Below are 7413 nucleotides of genomic sequence, written 5' to 3'. Positions count from 1 at the left end.
AGAGGCTGCTGAACCAGGGCACCAGGGAGAGTAATGCCAGCAGCAGTCCTTGGTTGAAGGGTTCTTTGGTCCTGGAAAACAAACTGATAGGGCAGTTTGGGGTGTTTTCTTCTGGCAGTAGACCCTCTTGGCAGTAGTCCTTGGTTGAAGGGTTCTTTGGTCCTGGAAAACAAACTGATAGGGCAGTTTGGGGTGTTTTCTTCTGGCAGTAGCCCCTCTTGGCTGACCTAGTGATAAACATTCTGCAGCTAAGCTACTGAGGCCTGGGTTTTCTGATAATGAATTTGATGACTTGAATTCTACTTCTGCTGTTATAGGAACAAAAGCAAAGTGTATTGGGGTGCCCCATTTCCCCCACTTCCAGTTTCTCCTCAACAGGGGACACCTGGGAGGCAGTAACATGAAAAAACATTTCCATGCCATCGCATATGATGATCTGTTTTGAGGAACACAGCTGCATGGTGAGAGAGGGAGGTAATCAAGTAAGGGATGGGGAGCTAAGATCTCAAATCTGTTCTTCCTGCAGGACATTTTAATATCTGGGAAATTTCATGGCTGCAACAGAAGGAGACAAGTCAGAAAAGAAAGTGCTAAAAGCTAGGGGCAATTGTGGGTAAAATTTAGCCATCTGAAAGTTAGATACAAGCATTTTGGTGTGCGAGGGTGAGCATCTGTAGCTGGCTTTAAAATATAAAATCTAGGCACTCATTCTGTTGGGTTGAAAGAGAGCTCTGCCCCTGACAGGGGCACCTTGCCATCAATGTAATTCCGATGGCAGCAAACACGTAACACACAGTGTGTCATTCCCAGCATGTGGGGCTGTCTCCACAGGATTCCCCACCTGGAGCTATCTCCTGGGGACTCTGGTTGTGCCGTGGGGAGCTGTTCTCTGCCTTGGAGCCTTCCTTCCCCCGGCTTGGCTTGTCTGGCAGGTATCTCCTCAGCTCAGCTGCTGATGGCAAGTGAGAGGAGGGGAGCGAGGAGATCCTCACAGACAGTTCAAACGCAGACTAAGAGGCATGTGTTGAAATGTCGTCAAAGTAGCAGGAGTTCATTTTATTGAGGAATACATATAATAAAGATAGAACAAAGGGACTGAAATGGTGAACAGATGGGCGGGTGTTCTTCAGTGGCTCAGGAGCTGTGTGAACATGCTGGTTTATGCCCTCCCCCTCTTTCTGCCTTTTTTTTTTCCCCTTGGTTTGGTTTGCTTTAGTTTTGATGCATCAGGGTAGGATGTGAGATGATATGCCAGTATATGTCAGAAACTTGGGGAAAATAAACCCCCTTTTTCTAACATCAAACTACTGCTATCAATAGGAACAGCAACTGTTCAAAATTTGTTTCAGAGCTGCCAAGAAGTGAACATTCATAGGAGAGAGAGAAAGAGAGAGAGAGAAGGGAAAAAAATATTTTTCCCTGCTGTTTGCAAGGTGGACACAAATGCAAGCGGTAGGAGGCTGACAACTTGACACATGTCTAATAAATCTAAAGCATGGGAAAAAAGTCAACAATTCACTGTACAAGAAAGCATTACCGGGATAAAAAAGTACAATCCAACAAACTTCTCACTTAAAAATATGTTTATTCCCAAATCGGTGAGGAACATATATATTAGAGCCTCAATTTCTCTTCTCCTCCCCTCCGGATGCTCCTTTTTCTGAATTTCTGTTTTTTTAAACTGGGGGTGCATTAAGTCCTGTGCAGTGGAAGCTGAGGTTTTGCTGCATTATAAATGAACAAGGTGCAGAAGCCGAGTCCAGCGAGCAGATGTTGGGAGCTCAGCGTGCTGGTGACAAAGGGCTAGAGTGCAAGAAGCTTCCATCGCACGTCTGTTCTTCAGCACAGAGCAGGCAAGGTTTTAATTTGACAAGTTGGTTGGATGCAGGGAATTCACAGATCTCGGTGAAAGCCAAACAGATTTGGCCACCTACTGCATGGCCACATTCAGCTGAAAGGGTAGCAGTTGTGGAAATGTCTCCTGCTCCAGCCGCCAGACACCACGCACACCACGGGGAGCCTCGAGGAGGCTTGTTTACCACAGGCAGCAAATTCCTTTAAAAGGGAAGAAGAGGGAAAGAAAGAAGAGGAAGAGGAAAAAAAAAAAATCATGCTTCTGTTATCAAAATAATTAGGCATTTTTACTTCAGGTTGCAGGTTGTTTATTTTTTAAAGCTCTTCATCCTCTTGTTTTTTAATAGTTGGTATGTTATGAAATGCAAGAATGAAAATGAATGCCAAAACTAATGGAAATTTTCCTACAAGCCTCATGTAAACAGAAACATCAGCATTAAAGTTATGAATCTTAATTTGTGCCACTGAGCTAAAATTTGTATCTTACTGCATTAAAGGAATATAGACATACAGCACTGTGTAGTGTCTATGTGCAATAGAGAAAACTGACATGGTCTCTCCAATTTATGGGGAAATTGACATAATTTTGCAAAGAAAAAAAAAGGAAAAAAGAAAAACCACTTGTGAACTGGATTTTGCATAATGGGATTAATTTGGTTGACTGTCACATCAACTGTGCTGCAGAATGCAAGTTAATCACAACATCGTTCTGATTTAAAAGAAGAACGAAAGAAAAGGAAAAGAAAAAAAAGAAAGGTATTTTCTTCCTCTCCTCAATTATTGTTTCATTTTAAGATGCCTTTTTCCCTTTCTTTTCCGTGGTAGCTCTGGCAGACAAGGCTCGTGTATATTTGCAATGGCCACCTCAACTGTTTTTTTTCCCTCCCCCATGTACCCTTCACAGTAAAGCAGGGGAAATATATCAATAGCTTTTGCAATCCATGCAAAAATGCTTCCGTGGCACGGCACAACTGTGTTCGATCAACGCTTAGGCTGATCAACAGAGCCAAAACAACTTTAAATATTTTGTCATACAGACCTCCCTTATTGCCTTTTCTCCCACTTACCACTCTCCCTGTGAAAGCCACATTCAGCTTTGGGCTCTCCACTGAATCAGCCCCACCAAACCCTTTTCCCACCTCCATCCCTGCTTGTGGCAGTAGCAGCCCTGTTCCTCTGGCATCTGTGCATAAGTTCAGAGAGAAAAGCAAGCATATGTCAGTTATTTTGTGGCTAATTTCTGTCCGTTTTTCCAGAGGTATGGGATGAAGGAATTAAATCAACCTTCTTACTGGCTCTCACATTGTATTCTTGGCGAAGGTACTGAAAACAGAGACAGCACATGTACATGACACATCACTTAAGTCCTCTGGTTTCTATGGTTGCAGTAGATTTTGCTTTCAGGGGGCATCCTAGGAAGGAGATAATGCCGTGCAGTGCTTTGGGCACGGTGTGGTTGAAGAATTAGCTCTGGGAATTGATCGTACCGTGATAGCAGTGACAGAGAACAAGGAATCCGGGCTGCCGGGATGTCAGAGCAACTTGCGCTTCCAGGGGACGGTGTCGTGTCAGCGATTCCTGAAGGCCCTGGCGCCACTCTGCAGCCGGTGACTGCTCCTCCATCCCTGCCTCCCTCGCAGCCAGCACGCTCCTCCATCCAGCACGGCGCGCTGACTAGGTTAAACAATTACACTACACTAATTGGCCTGTGTCGGTCCTGATGAGAAAGTAAACAAATACTGCAGAGAAAAGCTGAGACAAATTGTATCTAATTAAATTGATGAAACAAAAAGTGACAATATTTTTCCCCAGGAAAAAAAAAATAGGCAACTTGTAACATGACAAATATTGCTTGCTTACAGCCGTGTACCCTACCTGCTGAATTTCACATCTTTGCTTGGACATGGCTGTGCCGAGCAGGGGAGAACAGTAGTTCCCATTAGTGTCCAAACTGCTGGGATGCTACTCTTTGCACACAGGGAGAAGGTTGGCTGCCACCATTTAGCCATTCCACCGATGCTGCTTGGTGCGTGCCTGCATGTGTGTGTGTGCTCTGAGCAGGGTGGCCTGACAGCAGTACTTCAGTCCATTAAAAGAATTCCCCCTTCCCTATTTGCCCACAGGCTAGTTGGCCCATTTCTGGGGTGTGAGCTTCCCAATGCTTTCTTATCACCCACCAAATCTCCTTTCTTGTGACAACCACCATCTTGGCTGATCCTGGAGGTAGAAATCCCTGACCTCAGAGCTGATATCGTGAGGCACAACATCTTGTATGAGACAGCAGTGCTGTCTGTCTGTCATCAGCATCAGTTTTTCTGTGAATCACAGCAACCTCTGCTACATTACCCTGGCATGAAAGTCTGGGAAGACACAGGTGAGTAGGTGGGAACGTTCTAGGTATGGATAAATTTTTTTCTTTTCACAGATCAACAGAGAAAAAGCCAGGAAAAATACCATACAGTCTAAGGCTCTGCTGCCTCCTCTCTTGCTATCCCTATGTCAATGGCCTCAGTTACACATAAAGTCACTAGTCCCATATGCATGTCAAGCCAGGGCAGAAACAGGGAAAAGCCTCCATGCACCCCTCTTAAAATCAAGCCAGAAAACCTTTTAAATCACTTTGCTCTGGTGAGTTGGTGAATATGAGGATACATCCTTGATTCACCTGGGAAAGGATTATTTAAGCTTGATTACTTGGTAGGACGTTAATAAATAGGTAACCTCTCTTTTGGAGGTCATGAACACACAACATGACAACCAGAAAGCTGGGGCCACTAAAATCTCTTTTCTTTGAATACCAGGGAAACCAGTGAAAAGGCACTAAGTACAAGATCCAGCCAGCCACAGAAGCAGCTGCAATAGTGGCAGCTATGTACGTAGCACACAGCTGAGTATTTCCATCCTAATCCTCTTCTTCGAGTTGCTCAGAGCTTTCCAGATGCTTTAGTTATCAGGATAAAATGTTCTAGGCCTGGTATCTGGCAAAATGAATATTTTTAATAGTTCAAGATAAAAATGGTTCCGTTATTCTTGAGTGGGAGAAAAGTCCAAGGATCAAGGAAACAGATTTTTTTTGTGATTTTTTTTTTTTTCTAATAGTTCAGCTGCTAAGATCTCTGAGAGACCAGATTTGAATACTGGCATGAAGCAGCCCTTGCTGAGAGGGTCACTAGAGATTAGAACACATTGCAGCTATTGACCAGTGTGTTACAGGGAAATTTCTCTGTGATCCAAAAAGGGTTATGAGTCCTTGGAAATAATCCAGTGGACTTATGTAGTTTATTTAGGAAAGCTGATCCTCCCACTCTCCCCTCACACATACACAGTTTCTTCTAGTAATATTGGGAGCTAGCATATTCCTTGTTCGTGACTAATTTAGCCATAGAGAGATCCCAACAGAAATTAGCAAGATGAACCAGGTGACCCCTTGAGATCCCCTCTAGCCTAATTTTCCTATTGTCTAGTCTAAATGCACATCTGATTCATACCCTAAGTCCCATATAAACTTCACATCACTTGTGTAAATCTGTTTTTCCAAGTCCACCGATGAGCCATAGCACATAATAATATTACAGAATTATGTTTGGTGTATTCCCCTGTGCTCCTTCAGGTTGGAGCATGCTGAGCAGCCCACACTATGCAACACATGTATGTTTGTGTGTTGAAACTGCAGTAAATTCAGGGTGTGGTGTAACCCACTACTACTCACAGAGCTTGTAGAAGACAGGAGGGAAACACTGTGCCCTGTGATGGCTGTGAATTGCCCTCTGCATAAGGGACGTGTTCACGTTGCCATAATTTGTCTCTGTTCTGCAAGGCAGACATGGGTACTGGAAGAAGTGTTGCACATCTTCCAGGCAGGAGGTGTATTCTGCATGAAAAATTGGGCAACAGAGAAGATGATCTGGTTCCCCATGCTGCAGCTAGGAGCAAGCTAAAATAAAGCCACTGCCCCTGGCTCTGTTGTCCCTGCAGAAGCTACACTGCCTCTGTAAACAACTAATAGATCAATCAGAGTGGATGTACACATGGCTTAAAGGGTGCAGTTGTGAGGGTTTCACATTAGTTCAGACAACCTGGGTGGTAATTAGTGCTCCTTATACTTAGGTTCATGCTGAACCCTCTCTAGATGAAATCATAGGAGTGCTGCACCAAATTCAACAATGGCCTTAGCAATCCAGGTCAACTGAAAAATGCAGCATAATAGTAACATAATACATCATAACAGAAAAATAAGTAGAGAATATGGAAAAAAATAAGTAGAGAATATGGAAAAAAAATAAGTAGAGAATATGAAACTAGCATGTCCACTTTAAAGGTGAGTCACAGGGAGACAAGAGTCTAAATTCCCAAAGGCAGGCAGGCAGGCAGGCAGGTAACTGACGAGAGAGTACTTGCCCAAATTGGACAGGAAGTCAATAACTGGGCTTAACTTTGATCTCCTGACTTGCAATCATCTTATGATGCAACTATAAAATCAAGCCTCTCCCCAGGGCTTCTCAGAAAAGGTGAGTTATTTCTGCCCCTTAGCAGACACTGGTGCAGTTCCCCTGGCTGGACATGGGAGAGCATCAGCACCTGCAGCATCCCTCAGCCCATGGGACGGGGCAAGGAGGGTGCCGCGGGAGCGCTGCACCCCAGATTCACTTTGTGGGAAGGTTGGACGACTTCTGTACGAATAACTGACTGACTTGTTGCTAGGGAACAGTTGGGAGGCATGCTTTTGATCTCCCATATGCTTACTACTAATAAATAAACAAATAACAATAATTACAACAAACCCCAAGCCTGTTGTATCTCCAAGATTAATTAATGATGAAATACAGCTGAAATTCTGCAAAAGAAGGCAGCAAGGTGGGTTAGATTTCATATTTTCCTGCTGTGTATGGAAATGATGGTTGAAATTAACATTTTTTTTCCTTCTTAAAATTTACCTTAGCTGGATCAGGTTAGTGGGAGTAGTGGGGGAGTATTCCCTTCACAGACAGAGGATGAGAAGGCAGACAGTAAATCTCCCCATGCCAATTTTACTCGCATACAGTTTTTCCTGCCTAGTACAGTTAAGTTTTTTAGATACTTTACTTGCATTTCTAATTCAGTTATTCTTCTGAAATTTATTCAAAGGATTTATGCTTATGAAATTATAATATAATGCTGCCTATATGCCAATGAGCTGCAGGCAAAGAAAATAATTTTCTTCAATTTACAGTTATGAGGCTGGAAGAAAATGATGCCTTCTTATCACCTCTTTTTCTTTGTATGCCTCGGTATTTTTTTAAGTCTTCAGAAGGCAGGAGCTGATGATGAATTCTTAAGCAGATCACACTGATAATTGTATTTCAGAACTGTCAACTCTGTGAAGACTGTCCACGGAGGTGTCTCAGTTCACTTGAGCTATTTGTGTCACTGCTTCTCCAGGAACTCAGCCCTCAATAAAACCCAAATCACTGGGGATATTGTTAAGTCTTCTGAAAGGATTATTAGATCGAAGGAAAATTTATGGATGACACTTTGTAACAATTAATCAGGAACTGTTGATGAAGTTAAGTTGGTTCTTTA

The sequence above is a fragment of the Zonotrichia leucophrys genome, chromosome 2 (assembly GCF_028769735.1).
Source record: "Zonotrichia leucophrys gambelii isolate GWCS_2022_RI chromosome 2, RI_Zleu_2.0, whole genome shotgun sequence".
Classification (NCBI taxonomy): Eukaryota; Metazoa; Chordata; class Aves; order Passeriformes; family Passerellidae; genus Zonotrichia; species Zonotrichia leucophrys.
This window is presented reverse-complemented; position numbering follows the sequence as displayed.